Here is a 13,834-nt window from a genome sequence, read left to right on the forward strand (position 1 = left end):
AGCCCTAAACTCTGGTCTGTCCTGTGCCAATTGCACTGTCTCTGACACTCCCACCCCGATTACCCCAGTCACTGAATCAATCCACCTCATAGAGGGCCTTCCCTTCCTGGGCCGTCCTTCCACCCTCCCAAGCATGATGTCCCTCTCCAAGGACCGGTCTCTCCTTACAACATGTCCAGAATATTTTAGACAGAGCCTCAGCAGTCCATGGTACCCTCAATACTCTTCTCCAGCACCACAGCTCAAAGGCATCAATTCTCCTTCTATCTTCCTTGGTCATTGTCCAACTCTCTGATGCGTAACAAGTGATTGCAAAGACCATGGCCTGTATCAGATACACCTTAGTCTCCAGAGAGACACCATTGCTCTTCAGTACTTTGGAAAGGTCCCTAACAGCAGACTTTCCCATGGCAATATGCCTTTTAATTTCCTGGCTACTGGTGCCCAGAATGTTGATTGTGGAGCCAGGCAAACTAAAGCTGTGAACAATCTCAATCTCTTATCGTCCATCCTGATGCTGCCAATTGACCCAGTGGTGAGAATCTTTGTCTTCTTGACATTAAGCCTCAATCCATATTGAAGGCTGCAGTCATTGACTCTCTGCAGCAAGTGCTTCAGGTCTTCCTCAGTTTCATCAAGCAGGGTTGTGTCATCTCCATAATGCAGACTGTTGAATCTTCCACCAATTTTGACCCCACATTTCTCCTCATAGAGCCCAGCCTCCTGGATAATCTGTTCTACATACAGATTGAAAAGGTATGGAGATAGGACACATCCCTGATGTACACCCTTCCCAATTTTGAACAATGCAGTGTTCCTGTGCTCTGTTCTGACGACTGCCTCCTGGTCCAAGTATAGGTTTTGCGTTAGAATGGTCAAGTGTTCTGGGATTCCCATTCTTCTCAGAGTCAGCCACAGTTTGTTATGATCCACACAGTCAAATGCCTTTGCATAGTCAATGTAACACAGATCTACATTCCTCTGGTATTCCCTGCTTTCATCTAAAATCCATCTAACATCAGCTACAATATCCCTAGTACCACAATGCCTTCTAAGCTTTAAAATGATAGTGTATGACAATATTCGAGCTTTGTAATAAAGGCAATGTTAAAAATATTAGAAGGGGAGCCACAACATAGTTGAGTGACAGTGAGGGCCTGAGAAAACAGCATAATAATTTGATTAAATTGAATGTCATGAAAGATCCACTTTGATAATTTATAAAGGATATAGCTAGGTATCTTGAAGTTATCTATTGGAGTGCTTAAAAATTCTAAAAAACTTAGAGGGAAGAAAAGTATATTGTGGGAGAAAAGTGTGAGGCAAATTCCATTTCACATTTTTAAGTTGTATATGCCGTCTGGTTGGCTGAGCATCATAGCAACCCTATGAACATTAACTCTGAATCCTTCTGCATCCTGAGCCAATCTCATTGTCTACAGCCCACCTGTCCCCGTTACCTCAGGGTCTTCCCCTCCTGCATGGACTCTCCAGGCATGATGTTCTTCTCCTGGCTACATGCCCAAAGTATATGAGAAGGATTGTCACAGTTTTTGTCTCCAGGAAGCAACCAGGAAAGACCCCTATGTTCCCTTGCCAGTCCATGGCATGCTCAATACTCTTTGATCAATTTTTCTTTTGTCATCCTTGGTCACTATCCAGCTCTCTGATGCATAGCAAGTAATTGAGAAGACCATGGCTTGGATCACATGCACCTTATTCTCAACCTGACATTGTTGCTCTTCAGCACTCTTCAGAGGTCCCTGAGAGCAAACTTTTCCAGTGCAACTTGTCTTTTGAGTTCCTTATTCCTGGCCCCAACAGTATTGGTTGTGGATCTGACTAAATTGAAATTGTTAACAATCTCAGTCTCTTCTTCATCTATCATGATGCTGCCAGTTGGTGAGATGGTGAGAATCTTGTTTTCTTGATGTTGAGCTTCAGTCCATATTGACTTACAGTCCTTGACTTTCTGCAGCAAACAATTCAAGTCCTCCTTGGTTTTGACAAAGAAGGTGTTATCTGCATATCGCAGGTGGTTGATTTTCTTCCAATATTCATGCATTCTTCCTAATTAAGTGTTGTTGTTGTTAAGTGCCGGCAAGTCGTAGGCAACTCATAACGACCCTATGAATGAAAGTCCTCAACCCTTGTGTAACCTTTCATCCTTTCTCCAGTTTCATAGGGTTTCCAGTGGCAAGCTATTTACGGAAGTGGATGCCACTCCTGCTTCCGGGGAGTACCACCAAACGCTTTCTACTATGGGTAACCATTATCTCAGTTGACACGTCAGTGTCACAGTGTTCAGCTTCACAGTGACCACAAGTTACCTCTGTATGGCAAGTGGACACATCAGGGCTATACGACCTAGAAGAATGTTTCACCAAAACCAATTAAAGACAGGCCTTAGGGCTATGAATTAGAGTCACCCACCTTTGGCATGGTAACATCGCTTTCGGTCCACTAGGCCAACTCGTCTCTATGTTGTTAAGTGCCGTCAAGTCGTAGGCAACTCATAGCAACCCTATGAACTAAAGTCCTCAACACTTGCGTGACTTTCATCCTTTCTCCAGGTTCATACGGTTTCCAGAGGCAAGCTATTAAGGAAGTGGATGCCACCCTTGCTTCTAAGCTTGTTTTAACCAGGGAGTACCACCAAATACTGCTATCATGGATGGTTAACCATTAGCGCATTTGACATTAAGTAGCTACCTTAAAATAAATAAATGACATTAATTTTTTTACTATTAGGAAGAATATATACAATAGAATGTTCAACAGTTCATACATGCACAATTCAGTGACATGGATGGGATTCTTTGACTTGTGCAACCATCTCATTGTTTTTTTGTTTTTTCTTTCCCATTAACATAGACTCACCACTGTGTTTCCTTGATAATCTTTAGAGTTGCTGTTTCTTATAGATAAAAGATAAAAAATGCTTAAAGCAGACATTCTTTACTATTCAAACTAAACTGTTATTTGGCTTTAAGAAGACTTCAGAAGGTATTTTTGGTTTAAAGTTTAAAGATAAACTTGCAGTAATGTTTCAGAGATTCATTCAGCTGACATGGCTGCGTAAATTTTGGATTCCATGAGTATTTGAAAATTTTTTCTATGGATCAAAGTTCTCTTAAAGAATGTTTGATGAGACTGCTCAGCAGTGATCCCTGGGCATCATCCAGATCTTCTGGTCTCCTGGTAAAGAAAGGAGTTATTTATGAAGACATCTAGTCACACATTTAATTTCTTTTTACTATTCTAGACTCTCTTTCCTCTGTTGCTCCATTCTAATAGAGATACATATTGTCCCTTCAACAGTTACGTGCAAGCTTTTATGGTATAAAGCACTACAGAAGTAAGTATAAAGCAGAATGTAAACATTAAATAGGCCTTTAAGATCAGTAACTGGAATTAATTTTAATATTTTATTTTATTGAATATTTCTGAAATATGACCTACGCATATCAAAAACCAACTTATGATCAAGAGGCAGTGGTGATGAAGGAGGAAGTTCATGCTGCTCTGAAGGACATGGCAAAAATAAAGCCCCAGGAATTGATGGAATACCAATTGATATATTTCAACAAACAGATACTGCCCTGGATGTGCTTACCAGTTTGTGCCAGAAAATCTGGAGGACAACTTCCTGGCCACCTGACTGGAAGAGATCTATACTTATTCTCATTCCAATTAAAGGTCACCTGAGTGTAGAAATTATCCAACAGTATCATTAATATCACACACTAACAAAATCCTGCTGAAGATTACCTAGAAATGACTGGCACAGTATATTCCAGTATATTCTGGAACTACAAGAAATAAAAGCTGAGTTTTGAAGAGGTCATGACACTAGAGACATTACTGCCAAAGTTAGATGGATCTTGTTAGAAAACAAAGAGTATCAGAGGAATGCCTATCTGTGTGTTTCATTGACTACGCAAAGACATTTGATTGTGTGGATCACAACAAATGTGGCTACCTTGAGAAGAATGGGATTGTGTTTATGTGAAACCTATACTTGGATCAGGAAGCAATCCTCAGAACAGAACAAGGAAACACTGCATGGTTCAAAATCAGGAAAGGAGTCCATGAGGGAATCATTGTGCCTCCATGCCTTTCGATCTATATGCAGAACAGATCATTTGGGAAGCAGGGCTTTATGAGGAGGAATGTGACATCAGGATTAGGGGAGGATTCAACAGGTAATACAGATTATACAGATGACCTTGCTTGCTGAAACTGAGGAGGACGTGAAGTGCTTGTTGCAAAAGGTCAAGTGCTGTAGTCTTCAATATGGATTGAAGCTCAACATCAAGAAGACAAAGATTCTCACTCTTCTGCCATTTGGCAGCACCATGATAAATGGAGAAAAGATTGAGGTTGTTAACAATTAATTAGAGCTTGCTTGGCTCTACAATCCCACTCTTGACACCAGCAGTCAAGAAATTAAAAGACAAATTAGGAACCTCACCAGACTACAGAAAAGCTATGATGTCAGTCTAGAAACTAAGGTTTGCCTAGTCCAAGCCATGATCTTTTCAATACTTGCTATGCCTCAGACAGCTGGACAATGAATAAGGATGACAGAAGAATAGATGCCTTCACATTGTGGTGCAGGCGAAGAGTCTTGAACATACCATGGACCTCCAAGAAAAAAAATAGATCTCTCTTGGAGAGGGTTCAGCCAGGTTTCTCCTTGGAGGCTAGGGTTTTGGAGTTCTGTCTCACATGGTTAGGGCATGTGGCCAGGAGGGACCAGTCCTTGGAGAAGGACATCATGCTCAGAAGGGTGAAGGTACAATGCAGGAGAGGAAGACCCCGGATGAGATGAATTGACACAGGAACTGGGGCAATGGGAACTTAGGTATCGGAATTAGTGAGACTGGCTCAGGGCGGGGCAGGCTTCAGAGCTGCTGTACATAGGATGATGGCTATTGGTCACAGGTGACTCGACACATAACAACAAAACATTTAGTAAATATAACTATTACTACTACATTTTACACTCCTTTTTTAAAACTTTGATTTTTTAAACTATTTTTTTCCAGATTTTATGTGTATTTTGCAATTATAGCACATCTCAATTTTACTAGCTACGTTTGAAGTCCTCAGCAACCACATGTGGCTTGTGGTTACTATGTTGGACAGTGAGGATCCAGATGAATTAGCATTGACAAATTGCCATTTATAAAAATGTATAATTTTATGTAAATACTTAAGTATAACATTATATGTTCATATGTATATATACATTTAAACGTTAGTGCAACTTATCAGTAATCTATTCTAATTCAGATCAACCTAGAATCTACCATTGAGTTGATTCCCACTTACAGTGACCCTGTGTGTGTCAGAGTAGAACTGTGTTCCATTAGTTTCAGTGGCTAATTTTTCAGGAGTGGATTGAGGGGCTTTTTCCCCACGTTGCTCTGGGTAGACTCAAACTTCCAGTTTTATGGTTAGCAGTCAAGCATATTAATTGTGGTTTTTTTTTTTTGTTTTTTTTTTTGTAGTAAAATCATAGTTATCACTTCTCTTACCTAAAATGTCATTTTTTCTTGTGTATTTCTTAGGGGCATCATTTACCTTGGTCAAACTGTGTGCAGTTTACCCATGCTCAGTGCCACATTTTTCTGTCGAATACTAATGGTTCCTGCTATGTTGAAAGTGCCTACTCTCTTTCCTTCCCCACCTTATCCCTAATAATCACTAATGAGTGCTGAGATGGTGTGTGTGTGTGTGTCTGGGTACTCATAAATACACATTCGTGTGTTTCATTGCCATATTTCAGACTATATATGTGCATTTACTTCTAAATTTTTTATTTGTTTGCATATAATTATATATAACGTGCTTTGTACATCTTCTTTGTATATGTATATAACAATTCATATGCATTCTATTTTATATAATTAATTACCATTGCTCTAGTCCTTTAATACCCATCTTTTAAGTCCTCATTGAAACGTTCCTATTACTTCACCCCTTCACTATCTCACAGATTTTTTTTTCTCACTTGTGCTTTATCCCCGATTCTTGTCCACTTGTAAAACAATGCAAGCATTTAATATTTGTTACTTAGTGATGACTTACTTTGCCTTTTCATTCTTTACCCTTAAGAGAGAGTACTTAGGCTTGGTCACTAAATAAAATATTCCTGTGTTCAGCCATTGGTGGGAAGAATTCTTTTTAAAAATTATGCATTTTAAATTTTTGTTTTTTAGTATAAGTATACAAAGCAAAAATGGGTCCTGTGTAACAATTTCTAAACACAATATTCAGTGTTCAGTGACATTTTTCATATTGTCTTTATTTTCATTTTAGTTGTTCCATTCTCACTAAGCTTGTCTCACCGCTATATGCGCCCTTCCCCCATCTGTGCTCTTTAGAGTAACAGTTGCCTATTTGGTCTCATTTAGACAATTTTTTTACCATGGCTTCTTCTATTCTAGCCTGCACATCTGGCAGTTCTTTCTTGAAGTGATGCTCCAGTCATTTTTGAATAATTTTCAGCAGAGTCTTGCTTGCCTCTGATATTAATGATATTGTTCGATAGTTTCCGCACTTTGTCAGGTCACATTTCTTTGGAATGGGAACAAATACAGACCTCTTCCAGACAGTTGGCCAGGTGGTTGTCCTCCATATTTTTTGGCATAACTTGGAGAACACATCCAGGGCAGTGTCTGTTAGTTGAAATATGTCAATTGTTATGCCAATTGCTGGGGCTTTGTTTTTTGCCAATTCTTTCAGAGCAGCTTGAACCTCCTTCATCACCACAGGTTCTTGCACATAAGTTGTTTCATGAACTTCTGTGTTCTCCAATTCCTTTTGGCACAAAGACTCTGTATACTCTTTCCATCTTCTTTTAATGCTTCCTGGATCATTTACTATTCTGGCCAAAGCATCGTTAAGTATTGCAACTCGAGGCTTGAATTTGTTCTTCAATTCCTTCAGCATAAGAAATGCTGAGCAAGTTTGACCCCTTTGATTTTCCAACTCCAGCTCTTTGCACATTTTATTATATTTTACTTTGTTTTCTTATGCTGCCCTTTGAAATCTTCTGTTCAGCTCCTTAATTTCTTCCTTTTACTGAAGAGCAACGTTGTCACTCTGGAGACTTAAGGTGCTCCTGATAGAGGTCATGGTCTTTGCAGTTACTTGTTGTACATCAGAAGGCTGGACAATGACTGGGGATGACACAAAGAAAATCGATGCCTTTGAGCTGTGGTGCTGGAAAAGAGTATTAAATATACCATGGTTTGGTAGGAGAATAAACAGATTTGTCCTAGAGAGGCACACACCAGGCTGCTCCTTGGAGGCAAGGATTTTGAAGCTTTGTCTGACCTACTTTGGACATGTTGCAAGGAGGGACTAGTCCTTGGAGAGGGCCGTCATGCTTGGGAGAGTGGAGGGACAGCTCAGGGAGGAAGACCTTCAATGAGATGAATTGATTCAGTGACGGGAAATGGGGGTAGGTGTGTCAGAGACAATAAGATTGGCACAGGATAGAGCTAGGTTTTGAGCTGTTGTACTTAGGGTTGTTATGAGTTGTGAGTGACTCGACAGCACATAAAAACAACAACAGACAATTTTTTAAAAAGAAAGATTCCTGAAGAGTGACATTCACTAGTTTTCAAGCTAGCATGCTTTTTGTTTAAAGATGACTTCATGAGATAATCTCCATTAAACATTGTAAGAGTATTTCAGAACAGTAGTCTTAGAAATTCTTCCATTCTCAGTCTGGATTCTTTGAAAATTTGAAATTCTGGTTCACATGTTATCCTTTTGAAAAGGTTGTCTATTGTGATGGTCCATTGTCATAGTCTGGAGGAATCTTGATGGTTTCAGTCTCACGCTATGGTTAAGTCAAATTACAATGATTGAAGCATTTGCCTTTGGTGAGTCATTGAAAAGTACAGGTTGTCCACACGCTGAACTCACTGAGCAGGTTTTACAGCTCTTTATGTCGGTTTGTTAATGTTTGCCGTAATTTGGTCTGGGACTTTCTTTTATTGTACCACTTTGTACTACCTTGTATGTACTGATGTTTACACACACACACACACACACACACACACAGAGACACACACCGCCCCCCGGAAATAAAGGTGTTTAACAATCTTTGTTTATGACATTTGGAGAGAGCACTTTTCTTGGAACTCACTATGCAGATTCATTGTGTCATAAGTGTCTGAAATAATACCCACAACCTTGCTTTCTCTGCCATCTCCATTGCCTAGTACAATATTATTGAAACTGTGTAGCTTTCCTAGCCAATTTTGGATGCTTCTCAGGACTTATTGTTCCTATGGTTGTATCATCAGACCAAGTTGATAGATATACCCTTCCACATGATGGTTTCATTCAGTTATAATTTTCTACTTCCAGGAATTTGTGCTGAACTTCTTATTAATTAAATATTGTATTGGCTTGTATGTGGTTGCTGGCCTACGTACATGGAGACCGGGTCTTTGCTAATGCATCTTTTTTTAGTGAAATGATTCTTACTGGAATTTATAATGGGCTACATTGTTGTCAGTGGTCCATATCACTGTCACACAGATGGAATTTTGTTGTTTTAACAGTCCAGCTGCGTATTCCTAGAACTTGGAAGCTTTTATTTAGTGGTGATTTATTTGGGAAAAGGTCAAAAAACATCATTAGGGCATTAGGTTAGTATGGAGCAGAATAGTACTACGGCTTATCAACCAAAGCAGATGGGATCTTTATTATTAGATATTGTTGAGTTGACTGACTCTTAGTGACCCCAAGTATAGCAAAGCAAAACCTACTCCGATCCTTTGCCATCTTCATAATCTTCACTGTACTCAAGACCGTTGTAGCAGTCATGGTGTCAGCCAATCTCCTTGAGGACCTTCTCTGACTTTTCACCTTTAAACAAGAGATCGTTTTTCTAGGGAATGGCCCTCGTGACCACACACCCAAGGTGTGTGAGATGAAGTCCCATCATCTTTGCCTCTAAGAAGCAATGCGATTTTGGGTAGCATTAATTATATAGTGCTTAAAGCTTTAGATCCTTATATTCTGATCATGTCACATCATGCCTAGATGCTCTCTTTTAAGTGTGGGCAGTATAATGTGGTTGAGAAGTATGTTCTAACAAGTATCTGGGTGAATGAGGCTTTGCACCTTGTTAGAAATAAGTTATAATAGAACTCTCACAAGTGAGTTTCTCTAAAAAATAGGATTTATTTTCTCAGAATTTCAGTGGGTAGAATGCTGAACTTGTGGTGGCTCTAAGCAGCAGTCCTTTTTTTGTCTCTTTCAGCTTGTAGGAGTTGCCAGCAATTGTGGCGTTCCTGGGTTTGTGGATGTATCTGTCTCCATCTGTTTTCTTTTCCTTACCCAGTGTGTGTCTGAGTCTCTGTTTTGTTCTGTTCTTTTTATTACTGAAATGATTAGGTTTAGAATCTACCCTACACTCTTACAATTTTATTTAAGGACAAAAGAAATCACTATTTTCATATTCTTCGCCAATACCAAAATTCAAATTTGTCTTCTTTGTTTGTTGGTTAGCTTTTCTGTGTAGGTAAGATGATTGAAAGTACCATAGCTTAGATGAGGCACACTCTAGGCCTCAAGGTTACTTCTCTGCTTTCCAAGATTTTTTAAAAGGTCCTTTGTTGACTGTGATACGTGGTTTGTAATAAGTTGACTGTATTAAGTGGTGACTGTAATAAGTGACTTTTTAAACAAATGATCCTTCATTGAAATACTTTCATCCGTAGTTCTTAGCTGGGCGTTCAACAGCACCACTGTTAATGTCCTCTGTGATGTCTTGAGGGTGTGGCCATCAGCATTGTAGCCCACAGAATGGACAGTTCCCATAATCTCTTTAATAGTTCCAGAGAGTTCTCTAGCTAAAAGATCAGTGTCATATCTGCCGAGCAATGTCAGTAATTTCATCAAAAGTGATATTCATGCCATATATATTTTTGTGCTTCTTTCTGTCTCTGGGTCATTCCTTTAGGGCTTTGATGATTGGGGCAGAGGCAGAAAGCACTACTTGAGTCTGAGTCTGTTTGTCCTGAATGGTCAATTTCACAGTAATCCTTAGTCCCCTGAAGTAACTGCAGGCCTTGGAATTGTCATCACTGACCTTTTTAGGAGACAGACCCAGAGGACTGATCTTGGGGGCCAGAGTGGACGTGACACTGACTTCTCCACCAGTACACCTCAGGTATAAAACTCGGATCTCATTGGGGTTAAACAAAGGCAGCATGGTGGAGGTGGCTGGTGTTGGACGAACCCAGATGTGGGCCAACCAAAGAAAAGTTGCTCTGAGCCTTCCTCCATGCCAAAAGCCAAAAGTATGGTTTGATTTCTGGACTTCTGCCTCCATAGGCATTGATAATGTGTCCAAGTGAAATTAAATTTGTGATAATATAAATCTTTCTCCATTTATCCTGGTGGTGCTTATTGGTCATTTTGTAAGAAATTTCATTTTCTTTATGTTGAGATGTAATCTCTCCTGAAGTCTCTGATCTGTGATCTTCATCATTAAGTGCTTCAAGTTCTCTTTGCATCCAACATGCAAGGTTTTGGTATCTACATATCTGCAGGTTAATGAGTCTAATGAGTCAATTCTGATACTCTTTCAAATATTGTTGTTGTTATGTACCATCGAGTCCCTTGTGACTCATAGTGACCCTATGTACAACAGCCCTAAACTCTGCTCTGTCTTGTGCCAATTGCACTGTCTCTGACACTCCAATCCTGATTACCCCAGTCACTGAATCAATCCACCTCATAGAGGGCCTTCCCCTCCTACGCTGTCCTTCCACCCTTCCAAGCATGATGTCCTTCTCTAAGGACCAGTCTTTTCTTACAGTATGTCCAAAGTACATTAGACAGAGCCTCGGAATCCTTGCGTCCAAGGAGCCACACGGTTTAACCCTTTCCAGCATGAATCTGTTTGTTTTTCTAGCAGTCCATGGTATTCTCAATACTCTTCTCCAGCACCACAGCTCAAAGGCATCAATTCTCCTTCTGTCCTCCATGGTCATTGTCCAACTCTCTGATGCATATCAAGTGATTGCAAAAATCATGGCCTGTATCACACGCACCTTAGTCTCCAGAGAGACACCATTGCTCTTCAGTACTTTGGAGAGGTCCCTAACAGCAGACATTCCCATGGCAATGCACCTTTTAATTTCCTGGCTACTGGTGCCGAGACTGTTGACTGTGGAGCCAAGCAAACTAAAGCTGTGAACAATCTCAATCTCGTCACCATCCATCCTGATGCTGCCAATTGGCCCAGTGGTGAGAATCTTTGTCTTCTTGACATTGAGCCTCAATCCATATTAGAGGCTGCAGTCCTTGACTCTCTGTAGCAGGTGCTTCAGGTCCTCCTCAGTTTCAGCAAGCAGGGTTGTGTCATCTGCATAATGAGTGGAAGAGATCCATATTTGTTCCCATCCCAAAGAAAGGTGACCCAACAGAGTGTGGAAACTATAGAACAATCTCATTGATTCACATGCAAGCAAGATTCTACTGAAGATCATCCAAAAACGAACAGCACATCAGCAGAGAACTGCCAGAGGTCCAGGCTGGGTTTAGAAGGGGTCGTGGTACTAGGGATATTGTAGCTGATGTTAGATGGATCTTAGCTGAAAGCAGGCAATACCAGAAGAATGTCTATCTGTGCTTCATTGACTATACAAAGGCATTTGACTGTGTGGATCATAACAAACTATGGCTGACTCGGAGAAGAATGGGAATCCCAGAACACTTAATCGTGCTAATACAAAACCTATACCTGGGCCAGGAGGCAGTCGTCAGAACAGAGCATGGGAACACTGCATGGTTCAAAATTGGGAAGGGCGTACGCCAGGGATGTGTCCTATCTCCATACCTTTTCAGCCTGTATGCAGAGCAGATTATCCAGGAGGCTGGGCTCTATGACGAGAAATGTGGGGTCAGGGTTGGTGGACGATCTATCAACAATCTGCGTTATGTGTTATGCAGATGACACAACCCTCTTTCAAATAGACCATCTATTTTGACTGTTCAGCTTGTGGATTTTATAAGTATATGATAGGATACACACCTGATGTACACTTCTCTTTAATTGAAACCACTCATTTGAAATCTTTTTCTGTTTGAACAACTACTGTTTGTTCTCTATATTGGTTTTGCATGAACACAATTGTTTTAGAATTCCCGTTCTTCTCAGTGCAACCCATAATTTGTTCTTATACACAGTTAGTTGACTTTGTATACACAGGCAAACATCTTTCTGATACTCTTACTTATTCTGTTGTTTTATGTGCCATCAAGTCGCCTATGACCCATACTGACCCTGTGTACAGCAGCCCTGAAGCCTGCCCTGTCCTGAGCCAGTCTCACTGATTCTTACACACCAACCCCCATTGCCTCAGTCACTGTATCAGTCCATCTCATGTGGGGTCTTCCTTTCCTGCACCATCGTTCCACCCTTCCAAGCATGATGTCCTCCTTCAAGGAGTGATCCCTCCTGGTCACATGCCCAAAGTATATGAGGTGGAACTTTAAAATCCTAGCTACCAAGGAGAAACTTGGTTTCACCCTCTCTAAGACAGACCTATTTGTTTCTTGGCAGTCAGTGGTATGCTTAAGATTCTTCTTCAGCATGACAACACAAAGACATTGATTTTTCTTCTGTCATCCTTAGTATTTGTCCAGCTCTCAGATGGATAGCAAGTAATTGGGAAGACTGTGACCTGGATTAGGCACACCTTAGTCTCTAGGCTGACGTCGTTGTTTTTTTAGTACTCTAGAGATTTCCCTGACATCACATCTTCCCAGTGCAATTCGTCTTTTGATTTCCTGACTGGTGGTGCCAAGAGTATTGAATGTGGAACCAGCAAGCTCTAACTGTATCTGTCACGGTGCTGCCAATTGGCCCATTTGTGAGAATCTGTCTTCTTGATGTTGAGCTTCTACAGTAAGTGCTTCAGGTCCTTCTCAGTTTCAACAGGCAAGGTTGTGCCATCTGTATTATGTAGGTTGTTGATGAATCTTTCTCTAATCCTGATGCCTTCATTCTCATTAAGCCCCACTTCCTGAATAATCTGTTTCACATATAGATTGAAAAGGTATGGGGACAGGATGCATCTCTGACACACTCCTTTCCTGATTTTGAACCATGCAGTGAGTGTTTCCTTGATCTGTTTTGCGGACTGCTTCCTGGTCCAAGTATAGGTTTTGTATAAGCATAGTCAGGTGTTCTGTGATTCCTCTTTTCCTCAAGGGCAGCCACAACTTGTGCTTGAATAGTTGGGTGGGTGTGCAGGGAGAAAAGTGCAGCAATGAATGACTGGAAACCCCAAGTCTCTGTAAACGTTCATTAAAATTAATAAAAAAAATATAGGGCAGACTCTTACTTAGGTGAGCTTAGTAGCTCCTGGTTTGTAAATAAATACTTTGTTATTTTAAATGTTATTCTAAGAACTGATATTTTATAAGATTTTGCCCACATTAGAAAGCATTGGTGACCTGGTAGTGGTAAGGAGTTTTGCTGCCCCCTCTAAGGTATTTGGTTCAAATCCAGCAGCTGCTTCATAGAAGAAAGATGAGCAGTCTCCTCATGCAATGTATTGCCTCTGAAAACCTGCTAGAGGATCAGCTATGGATCAGATCTGATGTGATGGTACACAGCAACAACAATAGCAGCAACAGCATTTCAAATTAATAATGAAAAACTTTATTTTCTTTCCCATGTTGTTGTTGTTGTTATGTGCCGTCGAGTTGCTTGCGACTCATAGCGACCCTATGTACAACAGCCCTAAACCCTGCTCTATCCTGTGCCAATCTCATTGCCTCCGACACA

General features: G+C 40.5%; 1 protein-coding gene and 1 pseudogene across 3 annotated transcripts in view; one reads left to right on the plus strand and one right to left on the minus strand.

Moving 5' to 3' along the window:
- Positions 1-13,834, plus strand: part of PCCA (propionyl CoA carboxylase, alpha polypeptide) — a 577,332-nt gene that overhangs the window by 53,516 nt on the left and 509,982 nt on the right. The window lies entirely within an intron of this gene.
- On the minus strand, positions 9,743-10,261 carry LOC102865027 (annotated as a pseudogene).

This window comes from Elephantulus edwardii, unplaced genomic scaffold (assembly GCF_000299155.1).
Source record: "Elephantulus edwardii isolate Elephantulus edwardi_28Jun2011 unplaced genomic scaffold, EleEdw1.0 scaffold00003, whole genome shotgun sequence".
Lineage (NCBI taxonomy): Eukaryota > Metazoa > Chordata > Mammalia > Macroscelidea > Macroscelididae > Elephantulus > Elephantulus edwardii.